The sequence below is a fragment of the Canis aureus genome, chromosome 13 (assembly GCF_053574225.1).
Source record: "Canis aureus isolate CA01 chromosome 13, VMU_Caureus_v.1.0, whole genome shotgun sequence".
NCBI lineage: Eukaryota > Metazoa > Chordata > Mammalia > Carnivora > Canidae > Canis > Canis aureus.
In genome coordinates, this window is record NC_135623.1 from 55,959,830 (window position 1) to 55,975,279 (window position 15,450).

A 15,450-nucleotide genomic window follows, 5' to 3' on the forward strand; every position below is an offset into this window, starting at 1 on the left:
TCATGAGATACATAAATATGTTATAGATCTATAAATATAGAAGTAATTATAAATACACAATGATAAGTATCAGATTTTTTTTTACTTGAGGGGTCAGAGGTAGCATTTATGGTGAAAAGAGTAGGTCAAAAGACTATTCTCTAGCAGCCAGTTAATACTTTCAGGCTTTCAGGATATTATAATCTAGTTAGGAAGATGAATTACATTGATAGTAGAGAATTAATGATTGCTAAACAGTTTAGTCTTAATTATCAGTGCACTATGTTTATTTTATTTTATTTAAGATATTTATTTATTTATTTATTTATTTATTTATTTATTTATTTATTTATGAGAGACACAGAAGGAGAGAGAGGCAGAGACACAGGCAGAGGGAGAAGCAGGCTCCATGCAGGGAGCCTGATGTGGGACTCGATCCCGGGTCTCCAAGATCACGCCCAGGGCTGAAGGCGGCGCTAAACTGCTGAGCCACTGGGGCTGCCCAGTGCGCTAAGTTTATAAAAGGAAAACGATTGGCTTGAGTAAGTGGTTTACTCTAAAAAGCAATTAGAAATAAGATGGGATGAATAATTCATATTATAGAAAACTGGTTAAACTAAGGAGACTGAAGTTGATATCACACACACACACACACACACACACGAGACACACACCCTCTGAAACAATTCCCCTAACACGGGAATGGCAATCAGTCAAGAGCCATAATATGTGCGGGCACTGTGTCAGATATTCGGGCAAGAGCTCTTGCTTTGATGGAACTCACAAAAAAGCATTTTAAGGAATTGATTTAGTTGCAGCCCACAGGACAGACAGGAATGGGGAGAGTCTAGAATCAAAGAGATCAGCTATGGGGCACCTGGGTGGCTCAGTTGGTTGAGCATCAAACTCTTGATCTCGGCTCTGGTCTTGATCTTGGGATTGTGGATTCAGGACCCACACTTTTTTTTTTTTTTTTTTTTTTTTTTAAGAGAGAGACCAGCTATAAGGATGTGTAGGGAGATGATGAGAGCCTGGGCTGGTGTGGTGGTCTTCAAGAGAGCAGATAGCAGTGAGTCTTGAAGGCATTAGAGTACTTGGAGCCTGGAAAACAGATTTGCAACAGAGGGAAGTAATAGTGAAGGTGGGGACATAGGAACAATGGCAGCACCATCAACTGAAACTGGGCATTTGCAAAGGCAGCCAAATTGGAATAACGGAGATTATGAATTTTTGAAGATATTGAAAATGAGGTAGTGTCCTCATGTACATGTCAAAATAACATGGAAGGTGGAACTTGGACTGATGCAAGATAGATAAGAATGAGTGAATTTTACAAGAACTGAGGAGAGAGAGAGAGAGAAAGAGACAGAGACAGAGGGGGTGGGGATTAGAGTTCTGGGTGAGTCATCCTCAAAGTTAGGAGTTGGAAGGAAAGAGAGGGGAATCAAAAGTAGTTGAAAAAGTCAAGAAGCAGTAGGGAAATGTAGTGTCACTGACCCTAAGGGAGGAAAGAATTTGAAGGAGTGGGTTGCCAGGGTGGTTAAATGCCACTGAGAGGCCAAAGAGAATGAAAACCAAGATAAAGCCATTTATTGTATAAGATTGCACTCTATAAAACAGGCTGTGGGCTTTTTGTCCTAAAATTAAATAAAGGGCGCCTGGGTGGCTCAGTCAGTTAAGCATCTGACTTTGACTCACGTTATGTTCTCAGGATCCTAGGATTGAGCCCTGTGGTGGGCTCCATGCTAAGCGGGGAGTCTGCTTCTCCCTCTCCCTCTCCCTCTCTCCCTTTGCCCCTCTCATGCTTACTCTCTCAAATAAATAAATAAATAAATAAACAAAATATTTTTAAAAATTAAAGAAAAATTATCAGATATTTATAAGCTCTGAAACAAAACATATGTGTGAACCGACAACATCTAAGATGCAGTGACCTGTAGGGCTGAGATAACAGCACATTATTATCACACAGCATTTTGTTTTCAAAGTACCTTCAAATACATTATTTTTTTTTCTTTTTCTTCTTTTTTTTTTTCAAATACAGTATTTCAACTGATCTTTTACCACATTTCTGGAATGATTATAGCTTTAAAAGAGTCATTTCTTGTTTTTACCATTTACTTGCTCAATTACAGTTTGCATTTGTACAGCTATCAACACTTCTAACAATAAATAACTATTCAGGAACTTTGCTGGTAGAAAATGAAAGATGATGATCATAATGATGATACCCATATTAACGGTACCCAACATTTTTATGCATAAAGAGATTTCACCTATGTGATTTCATTTTACCTTTAACAGGTCTGTGAAATAAGTCTTGTTATCTCCATTTTATTTGTGTGGGTAGCTTTTAAAGACTCATGCCAGAAGCAAATACAGGCATATTTGACTCATTGCACTTCACTTTACTGTGCTTCACACATAGTGCATTTTTTATAAATTGAAGGTTTGTGGCTATCTTGCCTTGAGCAAATCTATTGGGACCATTTTTCTTTTTTTTATAATAAATTTATTTTTTATTGGTGTTCAATTTACCAACATACAGAATAACACCCAGTGCTCATCCTGTCAAGTGCCCCCCTCAGTGCCCGTCACCCATTCACCCCACCCCCCGCCCTCCTCCCCTTCTACCACCCCTAGTTCATTTCCCAGAGTTAGCAGTCTTTACGTTCTGTCTCCCTTTCTGATATTTCCCACACATTTCTTCTCCCTTCCCTTATATTCCCTTTCACTATTATTTATATTCGCCAAATGAATGAGAACATACAATGTTTGTCCTTCGATTGACTTACTTCACTCAGCATAATACCCTCCAGTTCCATCCACGTTGAAGCAAATGGTGGGTATTTGTCGTTTCTAATGGCTGAGGAATATTCCATTGTATACATAGACCACAGCTTCTTTATCCATTCATCTTTCGATGGACACCGAGGCTCCTTCCACAGTTTGGCTATTGTGGCCATTGCTGCTATAAACATCGGGGTGCAGGTGTCTTGGCGTTTCATTGCATCTGTATCTTTGGGGTAAATCCCCAACAGTGCAATTGCTGGGTCATAGGGCAGGTCTATTTTGAACTCTTTGAGGAACCTCCACACAGTTTCCCAGAGTGGCTGCACCAGTTCACATTCCCACCAACAGTGCAGGAGGGTTCCCTTTTCTCCGCATCCTCTCCAACATTTGTGGCTTCCTGTCTTGTTAATTTTCCCCATTCTCACTGGTGTGAGGTGATATCTCATTGTGGTTTCGATTTGTATTTCCCTGATGGCAAGTGATGCAGAGCATTTTCTCATGTGCATGTTGGCCATGTCTATGTCTTCCTCTGTGAGATTTCTCTTCATGTCTTTTGCCCATTTCATGATTGGATTGTTTGTTTCTTTGGTGTTGAGTTTAAGAAGTTCTTTATAGATCTTGGAAACTAACCCTTTATCGGATACTTCATTTGCAAATATCTTCTCCCATCCTGTAGGTTGTCTTTTAGTTTTGTTGACTGTATCCTTTGCTGTGCAAAAGCTTCTTATCTTGATGAAGTCCCAATAGTTCATTTTTGCTTTTGTTTCTTTTGCCTTCGTGGATGTATCTTGCAAGAAGTTACTGTGGCCGAGTTCAAAAAGGGTGTTGCCTGTGTTCTCCTCTAGGATTTTGATGGAATCTTGTCTCACATTTAGATCTTTCATCCATTTTGAGTTTATCTTTGTGTATGGTGAAAGAGAGTGGTCTAGTTTCATTCTTCTGCATGTGGATGTCCAATTTTCCCAGCACCATTTATTGAAGAGACTGTCTTTCTTCCAGTGGATAGTCTTTCCTCCTTTATTGAATATTAGTTGACCATAAAGTTCAGGGTCCACTTCTGGGTTCTCTATTCTGTTCCATTGATCTATGTGTCTGTTTTTGTGCCAGTACCACACTGTCTTGATGACCACAGCTTTGTAGTACAACCTGAAATCTGGCATTGTGATGCCCCCAGATATGGTTTTCTTTTTTAAAATTCCCCTGGCTATTTGGGGTCTTTTCTGATTCCACACAAATCTTAAAATAATTTGTTCTAACTCTCTGAAGAAAGTCCATGGCATTTCGATAGGGATTGCATTAAACGTGTATATTGCCCTGGGTAGCATTGACAGTTTCACAATATTAATTCTGCCAATCCATGAGCATGGAATATTTTTTCATCTCTTTGTGTCTTCCTCAATTTCTTTCAGAAGTGTTCTGTTGTTTTTAGGGTATAGATCCTTTACATCTTTGGTTAGGTTTATTCCTAGGTATCTTATGCTTTTGGGTGCAATTGTAAATGGGATTGACTCCTTAATTTCTCTTTCTTCAGTCTCATTGTTAGTCTCATTATAGAAATGCCACTGATTTCTGGGCATTGATTTTGTATCCTGCCACACTGCCAAATTGCTGTATGAGTTCTAGCAATCTTGGGGTGGAGGCTTTTGGGTTTTCTATGTAGAGTATCATGTCATCAGCGAAGAGGGAGAGTTTGACTTCTTCTTTGCCAATTTGAATGCCTTTAATGTCTTTTTGTTGTCTGATTGCTGAGGCTAGGACTTTCAGTACTATGTTGAATAGCAGTGGTGACAGCGGACATCCCTGTCTTGTTCCTGATCTTAGGGGAAAGGTTCCCAGTGCTTCCCCATTGAGAATGATATTTGCTGTGGGCTTTTCGTAGATGGCTTTTTAAGATGCTGAGGAATGTTTCCTCTATTCTTACACTCTGAAGAGTTTTGATCAGGAATGGATACTGTATTTTGTCAAATACTTTCTCTGCATCTAATGAGAGGATCATATGGTTCTTGGTTTTTCTCTTGCTGATATGATGAATCACATTGATTGTTTTACAAGTGTTGAACCAGCCTTGTGTCCTGGGGATAAATCCTACTTGGTCATGGTGAATAATTTTCTTAATGTACTGTTGTGGGACCATTTTTCCAACAGCATTTGCTCACTTTGTGTTTCTGTCACATTTTGGTAATTCTTACAATATTTTAAATGTTTTCATCATTGTTTTATTTGTTGTCGTGATCTGTGATCACCGATCTTTGATGTTACTACTGCAATTGTTGTGGGATGCCACAAGCTGCACCCACGTACAATGGTGAACTTAATAAATATGTGTGTTCTGACCACTCCACTGACTGGCTGTTCCCCCATATCCCTTCCTCCCCCTATTCCCTGACATATAACAATATTGAAATTAGGCCAATTAATAACCTTACAATATAGCCTCTAAGTGTTCAAGTGAAAAGGAGGAGTTGCATATCTTTCACTTTTAGTCAAAGCTATAAATGATTAAGCTTTGTGAGAAAGGCATGTCAAAAGCCAAGATAGACTTAAATCAAGGCCTCTTGTGTTAACCAGTTAGCCAAGTTATGAGTGCAAAGGCAAAGTTCTTGAAGGAGATGAAAAGTGCTACTCCAGTGAACATACAAATAATAAGAAAGTGAAATAGTCTTATTGTTGATACAGAGAAAGTCTGAGTGGTCTGGATAAAAGATCACACCAGCCACAATATTCTCTTAAGCCAAAGCCTAATCCAGAGCAAGGCCTTAAATCTCCTCAATACTGTGAGAGCTGAGAGTAGGGAGGAAGTTGCAGAAAAAGAGTTGGAAGCCAGCACAGGTTGGTTTATGAGGCTTACAGAAAGAAGCCATCTCCATAACATCAAAGCGCGGGATGAAGCAGCAGGTGCTAATGGAGAAGCTGCAGGAAGTTATCTAGAAGACCCAGGTAAGACAATTCATGAAGGTGGAACACCAAAGAACAGATTTTCAAATTGATGAAACAAACTTCTATTGGAAGAAAATGCCATCTAAGGCTTTCATAGCTAGAGAGGGAGAAGTCAGTGCCTGGCTTCAAAGCTTCCAAGGACAGGCTGACTCTCCTGTTGGGGGCAAATGCAACTGGTGACTTTAAGTTGAAGCTAATACTCATTTGCCATTCCCCGAATCCTAGAACCCTTAAAAATTATGGTAAATCTACTCTGCCTATGCTCTATAAAGGAAATAACAAAGCTTGGGTGACAGCACATCTGTTTATAAGATGATTTGCTAAGTATTTTAAGCCCACTGTGAGCCGTACTGCTTAGAGAAGATTCCTTTCAAAATATGACTACTCATTGACAATGCACCTGTCACCCAAGAGCCCTGACAGAGAAATACAAGATTAATGTTGTTTTCATGTCTGCTAACACAATATCCATTCTGTGGCCCTTGGATCAAGTAGTAATCTTGACTTTCAAGTCTTATATTTAAGAAATACATTGTGAGGCAACTGGGTGGCTCAGTGCTTGAGTGTCTGCTTTCAGGTCAGGGTGTGATCCCGGGGTCCTGGGATTGAGTTCCACATCAGGCTTCCCTGCAGGGAGCCTGCTTCTCCCTCTGCCTACATCTCTGCCTCTGTGTGTGTGTGTGTGTGTGTGTGTGTGTGTATGTCTCTCATGAATAAATAAATAAAATATTTTAAAAAGAAATACATTGCATAAGGGTATAGTAACCATAGATAGTAATTCCTCTGATGAATCTGGGCAAAGGAAGTTGAAAGCCTTTTGAAATGATTCACCATTCTAGATGGCATTAAGAACATCTGTAATTTATGGGATAAGGTCAAATATCAACATAAAACAAGAGTTTAGAAGAAGTTGACTCCAACCTTGAAGGATGACTTTGAGGAGTTCAAGATTGCAGCAGAGGAAATAATTACAGATGTGGCGGGAAGAGCAAGAGAACCAGAATTAGAAGCAGAGCCTGAAGGTGGGGCTGAAATGCTATAATCCCATGGTGAAACTTTAACAGATGAGGAATTGCTTCTTATGAATGAGCAAAGAAAGTGGTTTCTTGGGATGGAATATATTCCTGGTAAACATGCTGTGAAGATTGCTGAAATGGCCACAAAGAATTTGGATTATTATACGAACTTAGTTGATAAAGCAGGGGCAGAGTTTGAGAGAATTGACTCCAGTTTTCAAAGAAGTTCTACTGTGAGTAAAATGCTATCAAACAGCATCACATACTATAGACATATCGTTCATGAAAGGAAGAATTGATTGATGTGACAAACTTCATTGCTGTCTTATTTTAAGAAATTGCTCCAGACACCCTGACCTTCAGCAACCACCACGATGGTCAGCAGCCATTAACATCAAGGCAAAACCTTCTACCAGCAAAAAAAATTATGACTTGCTGAAAGCTTACATGATGGTTAGCATTTTTTAGCAATTAAGTATTTTTAAATTAAACTATGTACATCATTTTTAAAGACAATGTTTGCACACTTAATAGACTACAGTACAGTGTAAACATAACTTTTATATGCGCTAGGAAACCAAAAATTTCATTTGACTTGTTGTATTCACTTTATTATAGTGGTCTGGAACTGAACACTCAATATCTCCAAAGTATGCCTGTACATTGAACAAGGCTTACCGAGACCAAATAAATGGGTTTCTCATGTCTAGCAAACTTAAGCTCTGCTGAGAACAATGAAGGAAATCTTATCATAGGACAAGAAAAAAAACCTCTATCAGGATACATCAATTTATGTAAGTAGACAAAGTATAAAGCTGCTTATCTCATTTACTTATTTATTTTAAAAATATTTTATTATTTATTTGAAACAGAAGCACAAGCAGGGGGAGCAGCAGGTAGAGGGAGAGGGAGAGGCAGGCTCTTTGCTGAGCAGGGAGCACGATGTGGGGCTCAATCCCAGAACCCTGGGATCATGACCTGAGCAGAAGGCAGATGCTTAACTGACAGAGCCACCCAGTCACCCCTGCTTATCTAATTAAAAGCCTCATAAATTTCTACTAGTTAGAAATGTTCTGGTTGCAAAAGACAAAAATCACTTCAAAGTCATCTAGGGAAAAAGTAGTGACAGGGGATTTTATAGGCTCAATAATTTAAAAGTCCAAGGGGGAAAAATAGTCCAAGGGTAATAAAATAAATAAAAATAAAAAAATAAAGGCCCAAGGGTAGAATTTCAGTCTAAAATTTCAGATGTGAATGAGTCCAAATTAAACTTAAGCTGAAAAAGAGCAAATTCAGAGCTTGGAGGGGCTGTTTATGCATATATGACGTGTGCATGCGTGTGCGTGTGTTTGGGGGTACTGGATGAAAATCAGCCCTACCTCAACTGCAAGATCTGGAGTAGGGAAGGGGTGGTTTCCAAGGAAAACCAACATGCTTCTATTAATAGAAGAATGGATATTGGGTAGGCAAAACCAACAGATCTCTAAAATTACTTCTTCCGCAAATAGTGTTCCATGAACTCACTTGAAATTCTTATCATTATTTCTCATTGTTTAAGACTTTATGGGATGCCTGGGTAGCTCAGTCGGTTAAGCTTCTGTCTTTAGCTCAGGTCATGATCCCAGGGTTGTAGGATTGAGTCCCGACTTTAGGCTCCCTGCCCAGTGGAGAGTCTGTTTCCCCTCTGCTTCTCCCCTGCTTATGCTCTCTCTCTCTGTCAAATAAATAAATAACATCTTTTTTAAAAACTAAGATTTTAGGACTCAAGAGTTTGGTACAGATACTCTGAGGCAAAGTATTAGAATCATGGGGGTGACCAAAAAATGCTTTTAAAATATATACATCTGACCCTAACCTTTCAGGTGAGGTCAGACATCTCAAGCTTTGTCCATGCATTAAGTGATTGGAAGGAATAACAAACCATACAAGGTTAATAGCAGTAGGTATCAATTCCTCATCCCGTATCCTCCCCCACCTTTTTCTTCACCTAAGCTAACAATGAGGACTCTTGGAGTAGGAACCCCATTAATATTGGCAGAATGAAATACGGTGGAACCGAAGGAGAGGATACACTGTACTATCCCATGTTGGTCATGTGCATGCTCAAGCACCCCCTGGGCCCGTAGGGGAGAAATTACTGTTCAGAGCTGGTGGGGGTTCTAGGCACCAATCAGCAATCAGTCCCAGCTTAGGGAATCAAAAGAAGTCCACATTTTCAGGGGAGATTAGAAGTCAGGTCTGGAGAGGGGATTTGGGGTTTGCTTGGTATATGTCAAGTCCAGTAAGCAAAAGGAAGCCTGACCCCTTTGGGGACTTGAGAGTGGTTCCTTAGGGCTAAAGCTAGAGAAAAGAGCAGGGGAGGTAAGTGCTAAGTTTATTTTTATTCAAGTGTCCAGGGCTCTAAAGAAGTGTTTATTGCAGACCCAAGTCCCACACATTCTATCATTTTGCGCTTGGGAATTTTCTCGTTGTGAACCGAAGGAAACAATTGCAGTCTTAAACTGGATGTAAAAAAATCAGCTCGGAAATGAATCCAAACGGCCCCCTTGAACCCACTACGCTTCGGTGGCTGCGGCGCGGCGGGCGGCCACAGGGGCGCAGTGCAGCTCAGCTCAGCTCGGCTCGGCTCAGCTCAGCTCAGCTCAGCGGCGGAGGGACGCGGAGCCGGCGCCAGATCCTCCCCAAAACAGCAAAGGCGGCTCCCCCAGCTAGGCCTAGGCGCAGCCCCGCATCCCACTTCTATGCCTCCTAGCTTCCTGCTCTGCCAAAAAAACAAAACCCCAAAAGCCCCCCGTCATATATAATGTGTGTAGAGCACAAAAATATTTGTAAATTGATGGTACCTACAGGGCTTGCTTATAGGTCCCGTCTCAGTAAACACTGGGCTTGCCTTGTAAAAAAATTGGAAATAACCCAGTGTCCAATGATCAGAGGCTGACTAAATGACTTAGGGTATATTCATACAAATAAATGCAATGCGGCCATTAAAAGGTAGGAGAAATTATAATGAGAAAATGTTAAGTGAAAAAAGCAAAATCGATTCAAACATTATAGGGACACCAGAGTGGCTCAGTGGTTGAGCCTCTGCCTTGGGCCCAGGTCATGATCCTGGGGCTGTGGGATCGAGTCTTGCATGGACCCCCCCAGGGAGCCTCTGTCTCTGTCTCTCATGAATAAATAAGTAAAATCTTAAAAAAAAAAAAAAATCCAAACAATATATAATGAGATCCTAATTTTATTAGAATGTTTATATAATATATATTTACATAGAATAAAACCCTGAAAGTTATTAGTAATAAACTCTAAATGGTAGAATTACTGTTGATTTGTATTTTCTTCTTTATAGTGTTCTATATTTCAGAAAATAATGAATGTGCTTTTCTATTTGGAACAAAATTAATGAAGGAAATTCCAAAACAAATAAGTAAATATCCATCCCACTATATAGAAAAGGATGAAAAATTTCATGATGTCATTACAACTACCCAAGGCTATGATGGCTCAGGGACTGATTCCATGACTGGGTATGAACACCATCTTCTGCTGATACAGACCTGAGACTGGAAAACACACTCGCAAGTCCTTGAAAGAACAATGAAATACAAGAACATATTAGTAGTGACTATAGATAATTGCTATTTTCCGAATACTTTCCTGTGTTTTCAAATTTTCTGCAGAGACATGTATAGATTTTTTTAAAAAAGATTTTATTTATTTATTCATAAGAGACACACAGAGAGAGGCAGACAGGCAGAAGGAGAAGCAGGCCCCATACAGGGAGCCCGACGTGGGACTCGATCCTGGAACCCCAGGACCACGCCTTGGGCCAAAGGCTGGCGCCAAACCGCTAAGCCACCCAGGGATCACCGATTTTTTTTAACGGTATAAAACATCAAAGCAGGTACAGATTGACTAGAAAAGGAAAAGCAAACACAATGAAATGAAGGGGAAGAGAGAATCTAAGATTTGAACATCTGTCTTAACAGTTTAGAGAATTCCTCCTTCTTCAGTTTGAAACAGGATTTAACTTGTCAGATGTAATTTGAGGCACACATCATTTTTTTTCCACACGAAAGTCTATTTTGATAGATACATCTTCCTAATAAAATTTCAAAAATTTTAAACATTAGAACAATTTTTAAATCACAAAAGTATTATGCATTTTTTTTTGTGTGTGTGAAAAATAATGGGTATTTGTAAGGTGGTAATTTCTTCACTAAGAACTGTGATTATTTTGTTATATAGTCTTTCAGATATATAAATAGGTATTTTTTTTAAAGATTTATTTATTTATGATAGAGAGAGAGAGAGAGATAGAGAGGCAGAGACACAGGAGGAGGGAGAAGCAGGCTCCATGCCGGGAGCCCGACGTGGGACTCAATCCCAGGACTCCAGGATCGCTCCCCGGGCCAAAGGCAGGTGCTAAACCACTGAGCCACCCAGGGATCCCATAAATAGGTATTTTTCAATAAAGCAGGAACCTCTTGTTTTGCGACCTGCTAAATTCACATAATTATATATGCTACACTTTTCTCCATGCCATTAAATACATGAGTTTTAGTGGCTGGGATGCATACTTATTTTAACATAAGTGTGTGCCATAATTTATTCAAGTAGTCTCCTATTCTTAAATATCTGTTAATTTTCTAGCTTTTAGCCAAGTAAGAAAAATGATGATTTTACTATCAGTGTTCTTTTTCATCTTTGATGATTTATTTTTATTTTTATTTTTTTTAGGTAGAAATTGCTAGAACTGAATCGTTGGGTAGAGGACTTCAGTCATTTGCCAAATGATACAAAGAAAGAGTGCTTCAATCTGCACTCCCTTCAGTTGTATCTATTTTGAATATTATAGTGTTATAATGAATCTTAAAATTAGGTAGGGTTAGTTATCCAAATTTGTTCTTCTTTTTCAAGTTCATTTTGGCTGTTATGGATCTTTTGCATCTCCATGTGAATTTTAGAATCACTTGTCAGTTTCTACCAAGAACCAAACCAAAACAAAACAAAAACAGCTGGGTTTTCATTGAGATGGCATTGAATTTAGGAATCAATTTGGGGAGGACTGACGTGGTTTATTTAATTGTAAATCTATGTAAGATAATTTTTTAAATTAATAGCCTTTTTAGTGCAGTGTACATAGGAAAATTGATGGGAAAGTACAGAGAGTTCCCACATACCCTCTCCACCTCCCAATTTACCATATTATTTACATTACATGAGTTACTGTGGTACATCTGTTATAGTTGTTGAATCAATATTTATACATCATTATTAACTAAAGTCTATAGTTTATGGTGGGTTTTAAGATTATATCCACCATTACAGTATCATACAGATTGGTTTCACACTATGGCTTTTGTATATTGATTTTGTATCCTACAGCCTTGCTAAGCTCACTTGTTCTAGTGGGTTTTGTATACATTATATTGGATTTTATCCACAGACAATCATTTTGTCTGAAAATAAGAACTATTTTACTTCTTCCTTTCCAGAACTTCTAGTACAAGGTTGAGAAGTGTTGATCCACGCTTGGCTCCTGATCTTAGGGGGTAATGCAGTCCATCTGTCACAGTTGAGTATGATGTTAGCTGGAGATTTTTCATGAATATCCTTTATAAGGTTGGGGAAGTTCCCCAGTTTGCTGAGAAAATGGATGTTGGATTTTGTCAAATGCCTTTCTGCACCCATACAGATGATCATGATTTGTCTTTTATAGCTTAAGGTGGGTGAATTACGTTGATTCATTTTCTAATGATACTTTGTCTTCCTATGCTATATCATAAAATATATGCCTTAACAAACTCAAGTGGATATTTTAGTAATAACAAACAGCTATTGAATGCCTACTATGTGTTTGACATTATTTAAAATGCTTTTTAGTCTATTAATTACTCATAACAACCCCAGGAAGTAGGTGCCAGTATTATCTAACTTCACAGCTGAGAATTTAGGTAGTTAAGAAATTTGCTTCAGTGTCACAGAACTTAGTGTCTGGCTGAGCCAGGATTTGAATCCAGGCTGTCTGAGACTAGAACCTGCTTTTTTTTTTTTTTTTTTTTAACATTACACATAGTTCCAGAAACATAGACCATACCATCTTAGCTTAATGTTCAGAACCTAGTGTAATGAATGGGGCATTCATTTTTTAAAAAAGATTTTATTTATTCATTTGACAGAGCAAGAGCACAAGCAGGGGGAGCTGCTGGCAGAGGCAGAGGGAGAAACAGACTCCACGCTGAGCAGACATCCTGATGTGGGGCTCAATCCCAGGACCCCGGGATCATGACCTGAGCTGAAGATGGATGCTTAACCGACTGAGCCACTCAGGCACACCCCTGAAGGTGCATTCAAACATCTAACAAAAAACAATTTGGGGATAAGGAAAAAGGGTGCAGTGAAGGTGGAATCTAATCTGCGTTTGGTTTGCTTCCACCAGGCATAGAAGCCACATTTTATCTAAAATACCTCAAAGCACCTGTTCTAGCCATATTCACAGGCATTTATATTTAGATCACTAAAGCATGAGCCTCCATATGAAATTTGGAGGAAGAATTTGGCTTCTCAATACTATTTTTTAGATTAAAACAGGGTTTGGAGTCAGGTTGAGTTCTGTTCGAAGCACATGAAAAATAGATACTAAAACTTTAATGGTATTTTTTTAATCCCTTCTACCCCCAAAACTCTTTCTTTCTCTTTTTATTTTTTATTTTATTTTTCTTCCAAAGTTTTATTTAAATTCTAGTTAGTTAACATATAGTGTAATATTGGTTTCAGGAGTAGAATTTAGTGATTCATCACTAACATATAACACCCAGTGCTCTTCATGACAAGTGCCCTCCTTAGTATCCATCACCATCTAGCCCTTTCCCCCCACCTCCCTCCATCAATCCTCAGTTTGTTCTCTACTGTTAAAAGTCTCTTATGGTTTGCTTCCCCTCTTTCCTTTTTTCCCCCTCCCCACATGTTCATCTGTTTTGTTTCTTAAGTTCTACATATGCTTGAAATCATACGGTGTTTACCTTTCTGTGACTACCTTATTTCACTTAGTTAGCATAATACACTCTAACTCCATCCACATTGCTGCAAATAACAGGATTTCATTCTTTTTGATGGCTGAGTAATATCCCATTGCATATGGAATATACCACTTCTTTATCCTTTCATCAGTCGGTGGACACTTGGGCTCTTTCCATAGTTTAGTTATCATTGATAGCGCTGCTATATACATTGGGGTGCATGTACCCCTTTGAATCTGTATTTTTGTATCGTTTGGGTAAGTACCTAGTAGTGCAATTGCTGGATCATAGGATAGTTCTATTTTTAACTTTTTGAGGAACCCCTATACTGTTTTCCAGAGTGGCTGCACCATTTTGCATTCTTACCAATGACATAAGAGGGGTTTCCTTTTCTCCACACCCTGGCCAGTATCTGTGGTTTCCTGTGTTGCTAGCTTTAGCCATTCTGACAGGCATGAGGTGGTATCTCAACGTGGTTTTGATTTGTATTTCCTGATGATGAGTGATGTTGAGCATCTTTTCATGTGTCTGTTGGCCATCTGTGTGTCATCTTTGGCGAAATGTCTATTCATGTCTTCTGTCCATTTTTTAAAAATATTTTATTTATTCATTCATGACGGGGGAGGGGGCAGAGAGGCAGAGACACAGGAAGAGGGAGAAGCAGGCTCCAGGCAGGGAGCCTGACACAGGACCTGATCCCGAGACTCCAGGAGCTGAAGGCAGGTGCTAAACCGCTGAGCCACCCAGGGATCCCCTTCTGTCTATTTTTTAACTGGATTATTTGTTTTGTGGGTGTTGAGTTTGATAAGTTCTTTATAGATTTTGGAGGTAAACCTTTACCAGATATGTCATTTGCAATATCTTCTTCCATTTTGTAGGCTGCCTTTTAGTTTTGTTAACTGTTTCCTTTGCTGCAGAGAAGCTTTTTATCTTGAAATACCAACAGTTCATTTTTGTTTCCCTTGCCTCCTTGCCATGGGTTTAGTAAAAAGTTGCTATAGCCAGGCCAAAGGGATTGCTACCTTCATTTTCCTCTAGGAATTTGATGGTTTTATGTCTCACATTTAGATCTCTCATCCATTTTGAGCTCATTTTTGTTTATGGTGCAAGAAAATGGTCTAGTTTCATTCTTCTGAATGTTGCTGTCCAGTGTTCCCATCATTTGTTGAAGAGACTGTCTGCTTTCCATTTGGATATTCTATCCTGCTTTGTTGAAGATTAGTTGACCATATAGCTGTAGGTCTGTTTCTGGGTTTTCTATTCTGTTTCATTTTTGTGCCAGTACCATATTGTCTTCATGACTACAGCTTTCTAATATAGCTTGAAGTCTGGAATCGTGATGCCTCCTGCTTGGCTTTTCTTTTTCAGGATTGCTTTGGCTATTTGGGGTCTTTTGTGGTTCCATACAAATTTTAGGATTTTTTGTTCTCTGTGAAAAATGCTCATGGTATTTTGATCAGGATTGCATTTAGTATGTAGATTGCTCTGAGTAAGATTTTAACAATGTTTGTTTTTTCAATCCATGAGCCTGGAATCCCCACTCCCCATTTCTTTGTGTTATCTTAGATTTCTTTCCTAAGTGTTCTATAGTTTTCAGAGTATAGATCTTTTTTTTTTATCTGGTTAGGTTTATTCCTAGGTAACTTATTTTTTGGATGCAATTGTAAATGGGATCGATTCCTTGATTTCTTTTTCTACTGCTTCAT

The 15,450-nt window shown here is 39.0% G+C and overlaps 1 long non-coding RNA gene across 3 annotated transcripts in view; it reads right to left on the minus strand.

Annotated features, from left to right (window-relative positions):
* Positions 1–15,450, minus strand: part of LOC144282544 (uncharacterized) — an 85,518-nt gene that overhangs the window by 28,060 nt on the left and 42,008 nt on the right. The gene's annotated exons all lie outside the window — the stretch shown is intronic.